The sequence below is a fragment of the Podarcis cretensis genome, assembly GCF_951804945.1.
Source record: "Podarcis cretensis genome assembly, chromosome: 12".
Taxonomy (NCBI): Eukaryota; Metazoa; Chordata; class Lepidosauria; order Squamata; family Lacertidae; genus Podarcis; species Podarcis cretensis.
Window position 1 is genome coordinate 5,144,839 of NC_137181.1, and position 19,209 is coordinate 5,164,047.

General features: G+C 49.2%; 1 protein-coding gene and 2 long non-coding RNA genes across 4 annotated transcripts in view; 1 reads left to right on the top strand and 2 right to left on the bottom strand.

Moving 5' to 3' along the window:
- LOC307199303 overlaps nt 1–19,209 on the top strand; it is a 270,585-nt gene that overhangs the window by 142,392 nt on the left and 108,984 nt on the right. The window lies entirely within an intron of this gene.
- Nucleotides 1–19,209, bottom strand: part of PTH1R (parathyroid hormone 1 receptor) — a 228,536-nt gene that overhangs the window by 75,299 nt on the left and 134,028 nt on the right. The gene's annotated exons all lie outside the window — the stretch shown is intronic.
- Nucleotides 14,470–19,209, bottom strand: part of LOC307199352 — a 199,145-nt gene continuing 194,405 nt past the window's right edge. Inside the window, exon 2 of the long non-coding RNA XR_013831916.1 lies at nt 14,470–18,248. This is a non-coding gene — a long non-coding RNA (uncharacterized lncRNA). The remainder of the gene's footprint in view (nt 18,249–19,209) is intronic.

A 19,209-nucleotide genomic window follows, 5' to 3' on the forward strand; every position in this document is an offset into this window, starting at 1 on the left:
GGTCCTTCAGTTAGAATCTCCTTTCTAACCTTGAATCCACCGATTTGGGTCCTACCTTCTGGAGCAGCAGGAAACAAGCTTCCTCCATCTTCCACGTGACAGCTCTTCAGATTTTTGAAGGTGGCTCTCATATCACGTCTCAGTCTTCTATTCCTCTAGCTAAACATCCGCAGTTCCTTCAACCTTTCCTTGTAAGGTTTGTTGTTCTTGCTGTTGTTGTTGCTGTTGTTTAGTCATTACACTAACTTTAGAAGCCCAAGCATTGTTGTTGTTTTTTAGTCATTTAATCGTGTCCGCCTCTTCGTGACCCCCTGGACCAGAGCACGCCAGGCATTCCTGTCTTCCACTGCCTCCCGCACTTTGGTCAAACTCATGCTGGTAGCTTCGAGAACACTGTCCCACCATCTCGTCCTCTGCCGTCCCCTTCTCCTTGTGCCCTTCATCTTTCCCAGCATCAGGGTCTTTTCCAGGGAGTCTTCTCTTCTCATGCGGTGGCCAAAGGATTGGAGGGATTTCATGTGAAATCAAGCTTGTTGGTGTCTCTGGTATCTTCTATCTCTTACATCGTGGATGCTGGCATATATTACAGATGTATGCTCTGTATTGTTTTATTAATACTATTGCTATGGCCTTTGGCCAGAACAATAAACTGACAAACTGACCTGAACATCCGTGTTGGCTGCTTCTGGTCTACAATGACTGGAAGTAGCTCTCCAGGATTTCAGATGGGCTTTTCCGAACCGGGAAGTGTCAGCAATTGAACCTGGGAACTTCCGGGGTAAAGGAAAATCGGGGTCGACTCTGGTCATGACCCATCTGTGTTGAAGCATGGCATGAGAATGGCCCCTGTGGTTCTTGTTGTTGTTTAGTCGTTTAGTTGTGTCGGACTCTCCGTGACCCCCTGGACCAGAGCACGCCAGGCACTCCTGTCTTCCACTGCCTCCCGCAGTTTGGTCAAACTCATGCTGGTAGCTTCGGAAACACTGTCCAACCATCTCGTCCTCTGTCGTCCCCTTCTCCTTGTGCCCTCCATCTTTCCCAGCATCAGGGTCTTTTCCAGGGAGTCTTCTCTTCTCATGTGGTGGCCAAAGGATTGGAGCCTCAGCTTCAGGATCTGTCCTTGGTCAGACCGCACCTGGAATACTGTGTCCAGTTCTGGGTGCCACAGTCTAAGAAGGATATTGACAAACTGGAACATGTACAAAGGAGGATTACCAAAACGATCAGGGATCTAGAAGCCTAGCCTTATGAGGAATGGCTGAAGGATTTGGGTGTTGTCAAAGCTGCCTCTAGGTCCCAGCTCACAGAGGACCAACGCTAGGCTGTAGTTATGTACAAAAGTCTTTATTGAGGTTCAGTTTCCATTTCAAAGCCGTAGTGCGCAGCTCTACGTCTTAAAGCCTAGACCGGCGAAGTCCCGTCTGAGTCTCCTCCCCTATGACACCAGTTTAAGATCCTAGCCCTGCTCCACCTTTTCCGCTGCTCTCTCCTCCTCTGGGTCCTCCTGCCCGCTGGGGCATTGCCCTTTCTGGACTCTTCCGACGCTGAGTCGCTTAGCTCCTCCCCCTGCCTCCGGCGGGCTTTAGGACCCGGTTCCCAATCCTCATTCTCTGCTGTCCCGCGCTCCTGTACATTTGAACTTGCCTCTCGCGCCAACCCAGTGACCTTCCTCCTGACCGTTACACTACTTCTGTCACTGCTTCCCTCTTCCGGGACACTGGCCGGATCTGACCTCCCCTCCGTTGTCTGACTCTCCACTGGAGGTGTGGTCAGCCCTGCCCCATCTTCTCTCCCTGGTGGGGAATGCACTGGCCCCGATCCTTGGGACTCTTTCCCCCCCCCCTCTGCTCTGGTGGGGAAGCTGGTCCTGATTTCCAACTACTGCTCTGGGAGTCCCTGCTCCCCCCTTGCTCCTGGGACGTTCCCCTTGGGAACCCCCTACCCCTGGCCACTGGCGCCCCCTTCTGTGAATCTTCCGATTCGCTGGAGAGGCTCATGGAATCCCTCAGTTCACTGTCCTCTTCTCCTATGCTCCCCTCGGATTCCTCCCCCTCGCTCTCCATCTCCTCTCCTCCCTGTGCCTCTGCTCCTGAACCCCTGACAGGTGTGCTTAGCCTGGAAAAGAGGGGACTGATATGATAGCCATCTTCAAATATCTTAAGGGCTTTCACATGGAACATGGAACAAGCTTGTTTTCTCTTGCACCATTGGGTAGGACTTCTCTTCTCATGAGGTGGCCAAAGTATTAGAGCCTCAGCTTCAGGATCTGTCCTTCCAGTGAGCACTCAGGGCTGATTTCCTGCAGAATGGAGAGGTTGGATCTTCTTGCAGTCCATGGGACTCTGGGTTGCCATATATTGAAGAACAAAAAAAGAGGACAACCCAAGCCACTGCCAGTCTGAGCTGGGGGAAGAGGCATGCAGTCGTATAGGGCTGCTGCTGCACCTCTTTCCCCAGCTTGGGCTGGCAGTGGCCATAGCGTGCAGAGTAGCCCGAGCCTGAGCTGTCCGAGCCCCCAAAATCCCTCCAAATCCAGACATTTCCTTTAAAATGTAAAAATCCACCCAGATGGGCATGTTGCCCCACAAAAGAGGACATGTCCTGGTTTTCCCAGACATATGGTAACCCTGAAGCCTGGTTGCCAGGCCATTTATCATCTTGCCCACCCTCCTCTGAGCATGTTCCAGCTTGTCAATATCCTTCTCAAAAGTGATGCCCAGAACTGAACACAGTATTTCAGGTGTGGTCTGGCCATCCTTACACCTCTAGTCATAGGGGAAAATGCAGATCAATACATCCTTGCAACAGCAGTCAAAAAGTAAATAAGTTTTGAAGACATGGCGCCGCATAATTTGCCTCCTTCTCCCATTCCCGCCTCAGGGCTGGATTCAACTACCTCATTCCGTGGGCAGAAGTCCATCTGCTAACTTGGCTAGGTAGATCAATGATCAGATTCACTCAATTCATCAAGGCCTAATATCGGCCTCCGCTCCATCTAACTTGCATTACGGTGCACAAACCATGATTGACGGCTCTCCAGGTAGTGCCACTTGCAGAGTCAGAAATGAAAAGCATTTGAGCGCAGAAGAACAATCAACCCCCTTTGTTTACTCAGCCAGGTTACTTAAAAGTGCATGCGAAAGAGAGAAGGGGGAACTCAGCTGCAATGCGCGAGCATGAAATTGCCCCGAAGCAGTGGATTTAACCAGGCTTGACAGCTCCATGTGTCTCTGGGCGTCCTGCTGAATGAAAACAGAGCTGGTCCTCTCCTTTCCCCCCTCCCCTTTGAAACTTGCAGTTATTTATAGAGGCCAAAGAAACCCCTGAGAATCCTAAGAGTAAATTGCAAAAGGAGATGCTTCAGGCTAGGAGGACTAATGAGGGAGATGAGGAAAGGTGTTGGTGTATCATGTTTCTGGTGGACAGGCCTGACCAAGTGCTGGGAAGCGGTTGCTGGTGGATCCCCTCAAGGGAGTCTAAGGAAACTGGCCGTGTGGGAGCGATTAGCAACTGAGGGTCAAGTTGCAAAGTGGTCTTGGTACCGCAGACGAAGGTGATGGAATATATGGAACTGGCTGAGATGACTGGCAGAATCCGGGACCAAGGAGAAGAGTCGGTGGAAGAAGATTGGAAAAAGTATATCTTCAAAAATATTGTAAAATTAAGGATTGTTAGAAAGATGTTGGAAAAAGAAAATTATGTGGTTTTGGTAGAAATGATATAAAGGATTAAGTAAAAATGAATTGATGAAAGAGAGAACGTAAAAGGAAATGAGCCCTGAGTGCTCACTGGAAGGACAGATTGTGAAGCTGAGGCTCCAGTACTTTGGCCACCTCATGAGAAGAGAAGACTCCCTGGAGAAGACCCTGATGTTGGGAAAGATGGAGGGCACAAGGAGAAGGGGGCGACAGAGGACGAGATGGTTGGATAGTGTTTTCGAGGTTACCAGCATGAGTCTGACCAAGCTGCGGGGGGCAGTGGAGGACAGGAGTGCCTGGCGTTCTCTGGTCCATGGGGTCACGAAGAGGCATAGGGCGGCCCTGCTCCTCTGGTGACTTGCCTCTCCTGGCCTGGAGGCAAGCACTCCTCCTGCGAGAACTTAGTTCCCTCCGCCTCTCTGCCCTGAGCCTCTGCAGCTCAGGAGAGGCTGGAGGGTTACTGGACCCAGAGGCAACCTCAGCTTCCCCTGACGGGGCTGAGAGTGGAGCACCTGCAGGCAATGGGTCCTCCATCACCTCCGGAACCAGAGTGGATGCATCTGGTGTCTGCTCCTGAGGATCCGGCACAGGTGAGGGCCTTTCAGGTTCAAGCCCCTGCCCCAGCTCAGCCAGCCCTGGAGGCGGGGACTCCTGTGCAGGCTGGGATTCCTCAGGTTCAGCCTCTGAATCCGATTCCCAGGCCATCACACATCTTCCTGGAAGCTTATCCCATTGGGCACGGGTCCCTCAGGCCTCACCCAAACCTCCACATCTTGCATGGACCACTTACCTGTGGCATCTGCCTGCTCCCCAACCCGCATTTCCATCCCCCGGTTCCCTCCTCTCATATCGCCTGGGCCTGCATCCCTGTCTCCCAGTCCCCTCATTCTCTCCTTTCCTGTAGAGCCCAGCAACTCTTCACTCTATAATTCACAGCGCCACCTGTCTGTGGCCAAGTGAACTACTGCATGACAACATCCTTACGACTGTATGTATTGTAGAGAAACACAACTGGAAAACGGTACCCAAATCTGAACGTTCATTATTATCTATCTCAGCTGAACCCTGCACCTTGTTTCCTACAACCTGGGCTTTCTGTGGGAGAAGCAATTTGTTAGAATATCATTTCCACCTACAGAGGGAGTGGCAAGTGTTTTCAGTCATATCCAAGGCTGAGGTGCACTCTCATCGAAACAGGTGGTGGTGAAATTGTCCATTGGTACCAAGACCACTTTGTTTTTTTGTTTTTTAAGTAATATTTATTCAAAGTTTTGAAAATTACAAAAAGACAAAAGAAAAAGAAAAATGACAGAAAAAATACAATCATTTAAAAAGAAAAAGAGCAAATTAAACCTTTACATAGCTTTCTTCCTTTACTTATTTCCTTGACCTCCTCACACCTCCCATTTTTGTATTCTAGTTCAAATTGTTATTTCAGCAAATCCTTCCAACCTTATTTTTATCTTAATAATTTGTTTTGTTGTTGTTTAGTCGTTTAGTCGTGTCCGACTCTTCGTGACCCCATGGACCAGAGCACGCCAGGCACTCCTGTCCTCCACTGCCCCCCGCAGCTTGGTCAGACTCATGCTGGTAACCTCGAAAACACTATCCAACCATCTCGTCCTCTGTCGCCCCCTTCTCCTTGTGCCCTCCATCTTTCCCAACATCAGGGTCTTCTCCAGGGAGTCTTCTCTTCTCATGAGGTGGCCAAAGTACTGGAGTCTCAGCTTCAGGATCTGTCCTTCCAGTGAGCACTCAGGGCTGATTTCCTTCAGAATGGAGAGGTTTGATCTTCTTGCAGTCCATGGGATTCTCAAGAGTCTCCTCCAGCACCAGAATTCAAAAGCATCAATTCTTTGGCGATCAGCCTTCTTTATGGTCCAGCTCTCACTTCCATACATCACTACTGGGAAAACCATGGCTTTAACTATACGGACCTTTGTTGGCAAGGTGATGTCTCTACTTCTCAAGATGCTGTCTAGGCCTGTCATTGCCCTTCTCCCAAGAAGCAGGCGTCTTTTAATTTCGTGGCTGCTGTCACCATCTGCAGTTATTGTGACAGATATTGTGACAGAGGAGGTGCAAAGATGTACGCAGCGACGGAGAACCTCTGAACGTCGAAAGCTGTGCAGATTGCTTTGAGGGAAGCTTTCTGCCTGTGGGGCTGAGAAGATGGGCTGCCACTCGGCCCAGCAGAAGCAACTTAATTAGCTGGCGTGGGCTCAAGCGAGAGACTCTGGCTTCCTGGGTCTTCAGCCCAGCAGGGCTTTCTGTAGACTGCGGGATTCTCTGGTAGGAATTTGCGCTATCTCAAGCAGGTGCGGGCGAGACTTTCTGTATGCTTGCAAGGAAAAGCCTGCCCCGCAGGAGAGAAGGCTTTAATGAGGCAGGCATTGAGATGGTACAGTCAGATGTGCAAGGTGACATCTTTGCGCTCCACACATGTTTGCGATCTCTGGCATCGTGCAAGCCGAGAGATGTCTTCTTCATCTCCCACAGCCTCTGAAAAGTAACAGAACACGCTTGGCACCAGCAGCGAGCCGCCGAGCGCCAATTATACTAGCCTCTACAAGAAAAATCACAGCTGCTACCAGATCTCAGGATCTTTCCTTGCCTTTCCGGGGTGAGCCCGGCTAATTGTACAAAAGGACATATATAGATAGCTCCCAATGCAAGCCTTTAATAAGAATAAGAATAAGAATAAGAATAAGAATAAGAATAGTAATATTTTTATTTATATCCCACACTCCCCAGCCAAAGCCAGAGCAGCTAACAGCAATAAAAGTAACACAGTTTACAATCAATTAATTAAAATGCATTCTAAAATCAATTCATTCTAAAATCAATTCAGAATCAAATTAATGGCAACCATTGGGCTAGAGTTCTATGAGGATTATAGAAGGAGGGAGGAGGTCAGCTCTGTCTTGCAGGCCCTGCGGAAAGATGTCAAGTCCCGCAGGGCCCTAGTCTCTTGGGACAGAGCGTTCCACCAGATCAGGGCCACGGCCCAAAAAGCCCTGGCACTGGCTGAGGCCAGCCTAACCTCCCTGTGGCCCGGGACCTCCAAGATGTTTTTGTTTGAAGACCGTAAGGTCCTCCATGGGACATGCCAGGAGAGGCGGTCCCGTAGGTACGAGGGTCCTAGGCCGTTTAGGGCTTTAAAGGCTAGGACCCCGTGAGGAGCCTCGCCGCAGCATTCTGCACCCGCTGGAGTTTCTGGGTCAGTCTCAAGGGCAGCCCCACGGAGAGTGAGTTACAATAATAAAGTCTGGAGGTGACCGTCACGTGGATCACAGTGGCTAGGTCAGAGTGAGAGAGGTAAGGAGCCAACTGCTTAGCTTGGCAGAGATGATGATGATGATGATGATTTATTCAACTTATACACTGCCCTATACCTAGAGGTTTCAGGGCAGTTCATAACAAGACCACAACATGTAAAATCAAACCCAAAGCAGTAACCCAATAACACCCCACCCCAAAAAAATCAACATTCTAAACGGGTGCTGGATGTCAATAAGATCAACCAAAGGCCTGGTTGAAAAGGAACATTTTTGCCTGGCGCCTAAAGGTGTATAATGAAGGCGTCAGGCCAGGCAAACTTCCCTGGGGAGAGCATTCCACAGATGGGGAGCCACTGCAGAGAAGGCCCTGTACTCGTGTTGCCACCCTCCGAACCTCTCAAGGAGGCGGCACATGAAGGAGGGCCTCAGAAGATGATCTCAGGGTCCGTGTAAGTTCATATGCGAAAAGGCGATCCTTGAGGTGTTGCGGTCCTCAGCCGTTTAAGACTTTACAGTGGTGCCTCGCAAGACGAAAAGAATGCGTTCCGCGAGTCTCTTCATCTAGCGGTTTTTTTTTGTCTTTCGAAGCAAGCCCATTGACGGCTTAGCGGATTAACGCTATTAGCGGTTTAGCGGCTTTTAGCGGCTTATCGGATAAGCGGATAAGCGGCTTAGCGGCTTAGAAAAAGGGGAAGAAAGGGGGAAAAACCTGCAGGAACTCGCAAGACATTTTCGTCTTGCGAAGCAAGCCCATAGGAAATTCGTTTTGCGAAGCACCTCCAAAACGGAAAACTCTTTCGTCTAGCGAGTTTCCCGTCTTGCGAGGCGTTCGTCTTGCGGGGCACCACTGTATAGGTCAAAACCAGCACTTGGAATTGGGCCCGGAAACTAATCGGTAGTTGAACCAGGATCGGTGCAATATGCTCAAACCGTCTTGCTCTAGTAAGCAACCTGGCCACTGGATTCCGCTGAAGTTTCTGAGCTGTCTTCAGAGGCAGCCCTACGTATAACGCATTGCAGTAATCTAACCTAGAGGGGGACGCAGGTGGCGCTGTGGGTTAAAGCCTCAGCGCCTAGGGCTTGCCGATCGAAAGGTCGGCGGTTCGAATCCCTGCGGCGGGGTGCGCTCCCGCTGCTCGGTCCCAGCACCTGCCAACCTAGCAGTTCGAAAGCACCTCCGGGTGCAAGTAGATAAATAGGGACCGCTTACCAGCGGGAAGGTAAACGGCGTTTCCGTGTGCGGCTCTGGCTCTGGCTCTGGCTCTGGCTCTGGCCGGAGCAGCGACGTCACGCTGGCCACGTGACCCGGAAGTGTCTCCGGACAGCGCTGGCCTCTGGCCTCTTAAGTGAGATGGGCGCACAACCCCAGAGTCTGTCAAGACTGGCCCGTACGGGCAGGGGTACCTTTACCTTTACCTTTACCTTTAACCTAGAGGTTACCAGAGTATGGACAACAGTAGTTAGGCTATTCCTGTCCAGATAGGGGCATCAGAAGCTGATGAAAGGCACTCAGGGTCACAGATCACGCTTTTACTCTTTCCCCCTTGAAAGATAAGAGCAGAAAGCACAATTCTATACATGTCATCCTGTACAGAGATAAGTCTCGTATAATTCAATGGGGCTTCCTCCGCCTTGGATTTAAGCACTAGCCTGGTCGCCTGGGGAGACCACAACCTGCATGCAGGCGAGCAAGTAGGCTGGAAAAATGGGGAGGAACTGCTGCTCCATCCCAGCTCTGCAACCCAGCACAGAAACAGAGTGGGCTGCAAGGAGAGGCCTGCCCCCCTCCAAAACCCACAGCAGAAAATACGTTCTCTGCCCGTCCTCATCAGGCTAGTAAAAATATCTGCAGGCTCATAACTTGTGTAAGCTTATTTTCAAGGGAGGCTTGCTTCCAAGTGAGCAGTTATGGGACTGCAGACTTTTACACAGTTGGATTGACAAGATACAGAGCATCGCCGACCTTCCAACCAGCTTGCTAGCATCAGTCTTTTTTTCCGAGGCCGGCACTGCCGTCGGGCAAAAGGGGCATTTGTCCAGGGTGAATCCCACCTGGAAGGGCACTATCCGTAGGTGTGACAGTGATTGACAGTCATCAGTGATCCTCCCAGTGATCTTCCCAGATCCTCCAGACTGACAGGGGCTCTCCAGGGTTTAAGATACAGGACTTTCTCAACCTTGCCTGTAGATGTCAGGGTTCCAATTGTGATTTTTCTGCATGCAGAGTATCTGCTACATCACAACGCTTAAGACCCATCTGGTCTTGTCACACAAACCACTGGCTCTCATCCACTGCTGGATCTTTCCCCTTGGATAGCTGGGAAATATACCTGCCAGATGTTGCAGATCCTAAATCAGTGGTGTCAGGGACTCAGCGGGAGCGCAGGGAGGAGAGGAGATGGAGAGCGAGGGGGAGCAATCCGAGGGCAGCGTAGGAGAGGATGACAGCAGCCCGATAGATTCCGTGAGCCTCTCCAGCGAATCGGAAGATTCACAGAAGGGGGCGCTGATGGGCAGGGCAAGGGGGGACCCAAGGGGGACACCCCAGAAATAAGGGGCCAGCGGGGACTCCCAGAGCAGCAGTTGGAAATCAGGACCAGCTTCCCCACCAGAGCGTAGTGGGGGGGAGGAGTCCCAGGTATCAGAGCCCACATATTCACCACCAGCGAGAGAAGATGAGTCAGGGGTGGCCACGCCTCCATCGAAGAGCGAGGGAACGGTCAAGAGGAAAGTTGCAGGCTGGGCGCGCGCGCCAAGTTCAAATGTACAGGCGAGCGGCACAGAAGGTAGCCCGGATAGGGAACCAGGTCCTAAAGCCCGCCGGAAGGAGGGGCAAGAATCGTCAGGGTCAGCGTCAGAGGAGTCCAGGAAGGATGAGACCCTAGCGGGCAGGAGGGCCCAGAGGAGAAAGGAACTTAGGAAGAGGTGGAGCAAAGCGAGAGTCTTAAACTGGTGTGGAAGGGGTGGAGACTCAGACGGGACTTCGCCGGTCTAGGGTTGAGACGTAGAGCTGCGCACTGCGGCTTTAAAATGGAAACTGAACCTCAATAAAGACTTTTGTACATAACTACAGCCTAGCGTTGGTCCTCTGTGAGCTGGGACCTGGAGGCAGCTCTGACAAGTGGTTTCCAGAGGGGGCAGGATTTTCAGGAGGGGCTCTAAGAAGCAAGGGGCTGGCAGGGGGTGCAGGAAGTTGCAGACTTGCCTTCTTGGAGGGCTTGAAGCAGAGGTTGGGTGGTCATTTGTACATTTCCGAGCACAATTCAAAGGGTTGGTGCTGACCTTGAAAGCCCTAAACGGTCTCAGTCCAGTAGACCTGAAGGAGCGTCTCCACCCCCATCGTTCTGCCCGGCCATTGAGGTCCAGCGCTGAGGGCCTTCTGGCAGTTCCCTCGCTGCGAGAAGTGAAGTTACAGGGAACCAGGCAGAGGGCCTTCTCGGTGGTGGCACCCGCCCTGTGGAATGCCCTCCTGCCAGATGTCAAAGAGAAAAACAACTACCTGACATTTAGAAGACATCTGAAGGCTGCCCTGTTCAGGGAAGTTTTTAAGGTGTGACATTTTAATGTATTTTTAATCTTTGTTGGAAGCCGTCCAGAGTGGCTGGGGAAACTCAACCAGATGGGTGGGGTACAAATAATAAATTATTACTATTATTATTATTATTATTATTATTATTAATGCTTGAGTTGAGATTCCTGCATTATGGGGGGTTGGACTAGATGACCCGCAAGGTGCCTTCTAACCCCACAATTCTATGATTCCGTCAGGCTTTGAAAAACTGGTGTCTCCAAATCACGGTCATCCATTCTGCTGAATTAATTAAACCGAATACCATAGTTTTGATTGGATTTTGAATCAATGTGCAATGAATTGTGGTGGTCTTGAATTTTATTGTGTTAGAAATTTCCTTACGATACTATAATTTTTATTGTCATTGTCCCATACAGGACAACAGAATTGAAAAAGATCTACATAAGACATTCAACACCCAACAAGCCTGCTATCCCAGCTATCCCAGCCTGGTTAGCCTTCTAAAAACTCTGATACCCCATTTTTAAATACAATATACTCCCACAGAGACTCCTTACACTGCATTTAAAACCAAAATCACATTTGGATAGAGACTGTTTCTCAGGCGGCTAGTCCTGGTCTTTATAACCCTGTACCTTCTTCCAGAAGGCAGAAGCTGAAAGAGATCATTTCCGGGGTGCGCACTATGCTGCGCTATCTCTGCCGCTTTCTTATGGCACCTGGAAGCGTAGATTTGATCCAAGGTGGGAAGAGTGCACTCAACTATTCTCTCCGCAGTCTTTACAACCCTGGACAGCATTGTTTTTCCCCTGACCGTGCAGCTCCCAAACCACACACACAGACCATAAGTTAATACACTCTCAACTGTACAATGGTAAAATGCCATCAACAGGTCCTTTGCGATATTGTTTTTTCCGGAGGATTCTCAGAAAATATAACCTCTGCTGTGCTCTCTTCATCAGGTCTTTGCTGTTTTCTCCCCAGGTTAGGTCATCTCTCAACTCCATTCCCAGAAACCTTAGTGGGTTGTGCAAACCAGGATTCTGAATAATGCTTTTTATAGGGGTGGGTAAGGGGCACTGGAGGGACGTAGATGGCGCTGTGGGTTAAACCACAGAGCCTAGGATTTGCTGATCAGAAGGTCAGTGGTTCAAATCCCCGCAACGGGGGTGAGCTCCCGTTGTTCGGTCCCTGCTCCTGCCAACCTAGCAGTTCGAAAGCACGTCAAAGTGCAAGTAGATAAATAGGTACCGCTCCGGCGGGAAGGGAAACGGCATTTCCGTGCGCTGCTCTGGTTCGCCAGAAGTGGCTTAGTCATGCTGGCCATATACGCTGGCTCCCTCGGCCAATAAAGCGAGATGAGCACCGCAACCCCAGAGTCGGCCACGACTGGACCTAATGGTCAGGGGTCCCTTTATCTTTAAGGGGCACTGGGGGCAAATTGATGGAACCAAGGGGGCATTGGCCCAACAGGTTTGGGGGACGCAGCTCTGGATGGAGAGAAGCTCTTGCATTTGACTGGAAGAAGGAGAATGTATTCCAACCCAGGATAAAGACGCGTTACATGCTGAGAAATCGCCTCTTCCCAGAACATGTTGCCTTCAGAAGCCTGCTTCTATTTAAAATAAAAATAAAAACCCTGTGGTATCTGGCTGGCATTTTGCTGGCCACTGGCAGATGGCAGGCCATTTCTGGGCGAGCTGCGCCATGGGCACGATCCAAAATGGCAAGTCCTCTCTTCCCACAATAGATTTTGAGCCAACCTGTGGCCACAAGCACATAGGACCCCCTTTGCGCCAAGCCAGTTTTTGGTGGGCATGTCGAGGTGGGGGGGAGGCTGAGTTTATACTACGCCCCACCCCCACGGTTAAACAAACTCAGCTCGGTGACAGGGCCTGTTCCTTAAATGCTCCCTTTCTCCTCCATCTCCGTCATTTGGTCAAAGGTAACAGCTAAGGATACATTTGAGGCTTTGTGGAGGAAAGATGGATTCAGGTCATGCATCCTAAGTAGGAGGGGGAGGGTTGGGTAGATGAAGAGGATGCACAGATCCCTTCTGCACAGATCTTGACTCTGGAACAGTTTTACTGAAGCCATGAAAGAAAGGAAAAGCTCCAAGCATTCAAAACTGGTCTGCATTTGGCGTATTTGAACGGAGTACAGTCCATGGAGGAGACTGTCAGAACTTTGGTCAATGGCTATCAATCTTAGTCTCCTCTCAGCCAGCCTACACCTGCCTGCCTCCTTACTTTCGGCTTCCTCGTCCTTAAGACTGGTCCTGAAGGACCAGGTGTGCAGCCTGGGAGTCATTTTGGACTCACAGTTGTCCCTGGAGGCGCAGTTCAATTCTGTGTCCAGGGCAGCTGTTTACCAGCTCCATCTGGTACGTAGGCTGAGGCCCCATCTGCCCGCAGACTGTCTCGCCAGAGTGGTGCATGCTCTGGTTAACTCTTGCTTAGACTACTGCAATGCACTCTACGTGAGTAGAATCTGTCACTCACATCCTTCTATTTTGCGAATTCTATAGTGAAGAACGAGTTCAACTTATTTTGCCGCTTTTATCAAAATTTATACCCCTTCAACATTATTTGGAATCCTCCCCCGAAATTCTACGAAAATACCTTCTGGAAGATTCCTCAAGCTCAATATCATATGAGGTGGCCAAATTTTGCACTTTAGCAATCAGGAAGCGTAAATCTCTTTTGCTGAATGGCACACTGCGAAGTTCCCTTGTGTAATTTTTTTCTTTTCTTGATGCCGTTGTTGATTTCCTTTTGTTTGATCTTGTGGTGTTCTGTGTCGCTGGCTTTTGCCGCAATAAAACTTTACTGACTGACTCTACGTGAGGATACCTTTGAAGGTGACCTGGAAAGTACAACTAATTCAGAATGCTGAAGCTAGACTGGTGACTGGGAGCGGCCACCAAGACCACATAACACCGGTCTTGAAAGATCTACATTGGCTCCCAGTACGTTTCCGAGCACAATTCAAAGTGTTGGTGCTGACCTTTAAAGCCCTCAAGGGCCTTGGCCCAGTGTACCTGAAGGAGTGTCTCCACCCCCAGTTGCCCTTAATTTGATTTTGGATTTTAGAATGTACAGTGAAACCTCGGGTTAAGTACTTAATTCGTTCCGGAGGTCCGTTCTTAACCTGAAACTGTTCTTAACCTGAAGCACCACTTTAGCTAATTGGGCCTCCCGCTGCTGCCGTGCTGCCGGAGCACGATTTCTGTTCTCATCCTGAAGCAAAGTTCTTAACCCAAGGTACTATTTCTGGGTTTGCGGAGTCTATAACCTGAAGCATCTGTAACCTGAAGCGTATGTAACCCGAGGTACCACTGTATTTCAATTAATTGATTGTGATTTTACGTAAACTGTGTTACTTTTATTGTTGTTAGCCACTCTGAGCCCGGCTTCAGCTGGGGAGGGCGGGATATAAATAAAATTTTATCAACATCATCATCTGTGGAGCTTCTTCGGAGTTGAACCATTCCCTCAGGTTTCTAGAGGGGGCTGGGATTGCCATAGCTGTCAACGTTCCCTTTTTTGTGGGAAATTCCCTTATTCCAGTGCCGTTTCCCGCTGCTATCCCGGATTGTTAGCTATCCCTTAGACTGTCCGCAGGACAGGTGAGGCTGCTGATCCCTTATTTTCAAATCTGGGGATTGGGTTTCTCTGAAAACTCTTCTATACACCTGGAGTCTGTTTGGCAACAGAGGAATGCTGTATTAAGGCAGCTCCCTCTGTTCTTATGTTTTCAGAAACAGACCACGACTCAGCGCTTCTTGCAGAATGAGCCATCTGAAGAAACCCTGTGCAGATTCCAGTACTGCTGGAAACTCACCGAAAACCTTGCCCCTTACCCCCTCTCCTCTGTCAGCGCACATTCCCTCCTGCCCGCATTTCAATCTCAAGTGACAGTGATTTCCCATTACAGAATCAACAGACCACACGCCAGACTCTTTCTCTCATTTATTTGCAGATGGATGTCTTTCGTTTGTAAACAATTCTTGTGCATTTTGCTCAATCATCTCCAGACACATGTTATTCATCGTAAATCATCTGTCGTGAAAAAAACAAACAAACATTGAAATCATTTTTCCTTTCCTTTTTTTTTGGGAGGGCCGGGCTGGCGAGGCGAGGGCTGTGTGTTTGCAATGGGATGTGGAGGGGAATAATTCCTTTATGTCGAGGGAGACTTCTGATTAAGTGCTGCTCGTACCAGTCAACTTGTTCCTGTGACAAACGTGGAAAGCCTAGAAAGACGAAGACTCGCTGCCATCGAGGAAAATCTGAGCAAACCGATCTCCGAATGTTAGAAGAGCGAGGGCAGATAAAATAAAGTCCTTCTTCATACAGTGCATGTGGAACTCCCTGCCACAGGAGACCAACCTAGAGAACTTTAAAAGAGGGTTACATCAATTCATGGAAGGGTAGTCAGTGGCTACTAGCCAGGATAGTTCTGCTCTGCTCCACAGTCGGAGACAGCAATGGTTCTGAATACTAGTTTCCAGAGGGGAGAGTTGCTCATGTGCTCAAATCCTGCTTGCTAGTTTCACAAAAGAGGCATCTGGTTGGCCTCTGTGAGAACAGGATGCTGGACTAGATGGGGCATTGGCCTGATCCAGCACCCTCTTCTTCTGCTTTCTTTCACAAGTGGCCTGGACCCACCATTAATTTGGTGCTACTAGAACCACAGACTTGGGAGAAAAGCAATGACAAACCTAGACAGCATCTTAAAAAGTAGAGACATCACCTTGCCAACAAAGGCCCGCATAGTTCAAGCTATGGTTTTCCCAGTAGTGATGTATGGAAGTGAGAGCTGGAATATAAAGAAGGCTGATTGCCGAAGAATGGATGCTTTTGAATTAAGGTGCTGGAGGAGACTCTTGAGAGTCCCATGGACTGCAAGAAGATCAAACCTCTCCATTCTGAAGGAAATCAGCCCTGAGTGCTCACTGGAAGGACAGATCCTGAAGCTGAGGCTCCAAGATTTTGGCCATCTCATGAGAAGAGAAGACTCCCTGGAAAAGACCCCGATGTTGGGAAAGATGGAGGGCACAAGGAGGAGGGGACGACAGAGGACGAGATGGTTGGACAGTGTTTCCGAAGCTACCAGCATGAGTTTGACCAAACTGCGGGAGGCAGTGGAAGACAGGAGTGCCTGGCGTGCTCTGGTCCAGGGGGTCACAAAGAGTCGGACACAACTAAACGACTAAACAACAACAAGAACCACAGGGGCCATTCTCATGCCATGCTTCAACACAGATGGGTCATGACCAGAGTCGACCCCGATTTTCCTTTACCCCGGAAGTTCCCAGGTTCAATTGCTGACACTTCCCGGTTCGGAAAAGCCCATCTGAAATCCTGGAGAGCTACTTCCAGTCATTGTAGACCAGAAGCAGCCAACACGGAAGTTCAGGTCAGTTTGTCAGTTTATTGTTCTGGCCAAAGGCCATAGCAATAGTATTAATAAAACAATACAGAGCATACATCTGTAATATATGCCAGCATCCACGATGTAAGAGATAGAAGATACCAGAGACACCAACAAGCTTGATTTCACATGAAACCTCCAAACTATATCAATTCACAGCAATTTCATCTTCATTTTTCGCTCTGTAAGACACACCAGACCACAAGGCGCACCTAGTTTTTGGAGGAGGAAAACAAGAAAAAAAATATTCTGAATCTCAGAAGCCAGAACAGCAAGAGGGATTGCTGCACAGTGAAAGCAGAAATCCCGCTGGCTGTTCTGGCTTCTGGGATAGCTGCGCAGCCTGCATTTGCTCCGTAAGACGCACACACATTTCCCCTTACTTTTCAGGAGGGAAAAATTGAGTCTTATAGAGCAAAAAATACGGCAATTCCCTTTTCCTGATTTTTTTTTGCATAGCCAGTACGTCCTCTGTTTTGTTTTGTTTTGTTTTGTTTTGCTTTGCTTACTGTCGTTCAAAAGAAACTGAACCATTTCTGCTGGAGTGTGGCTGCTTGCTTGGGTGACAGAGGTTTCTGAAAGTGATTTTTAAGGACCTCTCTCTATATGGATGTTGTTGGACTCCCACCAGCCCCAGTGGGCGATTCTCAGGGATGATGGGAGTTGCAGTTCAGCAACATCTTGAGAACATCACATTGGCTACTTCTGGAGTATACTGAACCAGGTCAACCAGATAAGTCTGATTCAGTGTAAAGCAGTTCCCTATGTCCGTAGGTCCTGGGGGGCCACCCTTGACCTGAAAGCTAGTTCACATGATTGCTGTAGATGCTAGCAACTCCCAACCTGCTTTGGGAGAATTGTAGCATGTGAGCTGGACAATCTGGTCCACAGCCATTGTGTGAATATAGCAGCAGCAGAAGAAGACACGTTGAGAGATGTTGACCAATCAATGCAGACTTTGTAATGATGCTTCCCTACAGGTGTGCATTCCTGAAGATGTTAAGGGATGCTTCAGGGCCATTTGCACCTAATTATTGCTCCTCTATGCTTGGGCTTCTAAAGTTAGTATACTGAATTGCACAACAGGAACTGACTTCATGAATTATAGTGCTGGAGGAGACTCTTGAGAGTCCCATGGACTGCAAGAAGATCAAACCGATCCATTCTGAAGGAAATCAACCCTGAGTGCTCACTGGAAGGACAGATCCTGAAGCTGAGGCTCCAAGACTTTGGCCCCCTCATGGGAAGAGAAGACTCCCTGGAAAAGACCCTGATGTTGGGAAAGATGGAGGGCACAAGGAGAAGGGGACGACAGAGGACAAGATGGTGGGGCAGTGTTCTCGAAGCTACCAGCATAAGTTTGACCAAACTGCGGGAAGCAGCGGAAGACAGGAGGGCCTGGCGTGCTCTGGTCTAGGCGGTCACGAAGAGTCGGACACGACTAAACGACTAAACAACAACAGCAATGCTTGGGCTTCTAAAGTTACTATAATGAATTGCACAACAGGAACTGACTTCCGTGCAATGCCCCTTAATTTGATGCTAGCAATGGCCGTGTGGACCGTTGTTTCACCGTTGTTCATTCCCTCCTCCTGAATTTTGAGAACTCCTGACCTCTTCTTGAAAACCAAATTGTGTGTTACACCTCTGCCCTCCATGACTAGCTCTCAGTACGCTGCGTGAAGTCAAACACATTGCAAGCGCTTCCCCTGGGCTGGATCCTCTTTTCCAGCTTTTGTTTCTCATTATATAACTGCCCCCCCCTTCCTTGCTACTTTGCAATTACGTCCAACACTCTCTCCCTCATCGCTAGGGCTGGGTGGAATCTGTCCATTGTGGTTTCTCTGTTTCGTTTCTTCTGCAGACCTCAGCTCAGTTAATTGCCTTTCCACAGTTAATTGCACATTTGTTTTAAGAAGGAAAGTTCTCGCAAAAGCATTTCGGTGTCGGCTTCCCCTAACAGATTCAGGTTTTTGAAGGCAATTTCCCCTAACATCATGCTTTTCGGATGCCATTTTTTCACTAAAACAGGGTTTTTCGAGCACACTCCCCCCAAATCATACACATTTGCTGTAGCGACGATTGTAGAACTCGATTGCAAAATTCAGAGAAATGCAAATTTCAAAGGTCAGTTGCCTTGCGGTCTGCACCATCGTTTTAGGAAGAGAAGATAAGGTTGATTCTATTTCAAATGCATGTTGAATCGAGTTTGGACCTGATCTGAACTTGCCTTGTTGACATTAGAAACTTTGATTGATTGATTGATTGAGGAGCAGCTTAAAAACTAAGTCTAATCCCAGCCTGGAAGTAGTAATCTTTCTGAATACCAGGTGCTGGAAACCACAGAAGGGGAAAGGGCACTTGTGCTCAGATCCTGCTTTGGAGAACAGGATGGTAGACTAGGGTTGCCACTGGTCTGATCCATCAGAGCTTTTCTGATGTTCTTAAGCACATGGCAGAGGGTTTCCTACAACCAGGAGCAATGGAAAACCCACCCTGTGCTTGCATCTGCAGACATGAACACCGCCATTTTCCTGCAACCATCAAAGCACACCTGGTCTGCCAGTGGCCCCAATTCCAAGTCTCTCCAGCATTCTACATTTTGCCACAGGAATAAGTTGTGGGTACATCTCCATTTAACGGGGAAAACAACAAACCGAATAGCAATATTGGGGGACATCGGACGTAGCACATGTTTGTGGTTGGGCTAGCATCTAAGCTACCCCTGCCACATGTTGAAACCAAAGAGAGATGGAAAAGTCATAGAATTGCAGAGATGGAAGGGACCCAGCTCCCACTGTCAGAATTCCTGACAGTTGACCATCAATGGAACGCAAGCTTTAGGGCGTTAATGAAAGCTTTCAGATGTCTTGCCCCCAAGCTCCTATTGGAAAAAGAGGCTTCTTGGCAGGACTCTCAAGAAAAGAGATTTTCCATTTGGGTTGCTGTGGCCCTGCATTTTGTTGGAGAACGGCGAAGGACCCCCTGATCTGCTTGCAAGTGAGAGGGAAAGACAGAAGAAGACCCAGGTTTCAATGACATAGAATCTTACCCAACTCCATCACCAGCTGCTTTTGTATAAAACACAGAGCCTAGGACTTGCCGATCAGAAGGTCGGCGGTTCGAATCCCTGCGATGGGGTGAGCTCCCGTTTCTCGGTCCCTGCTCCTGTCAACCTAGCAGTTCGAAAGCACGTCAAAGTACAAGTAGATAAATAGGTACCACTCCGGCAGGAAGGTAAATGGCGTTTCCGTGCACTGCT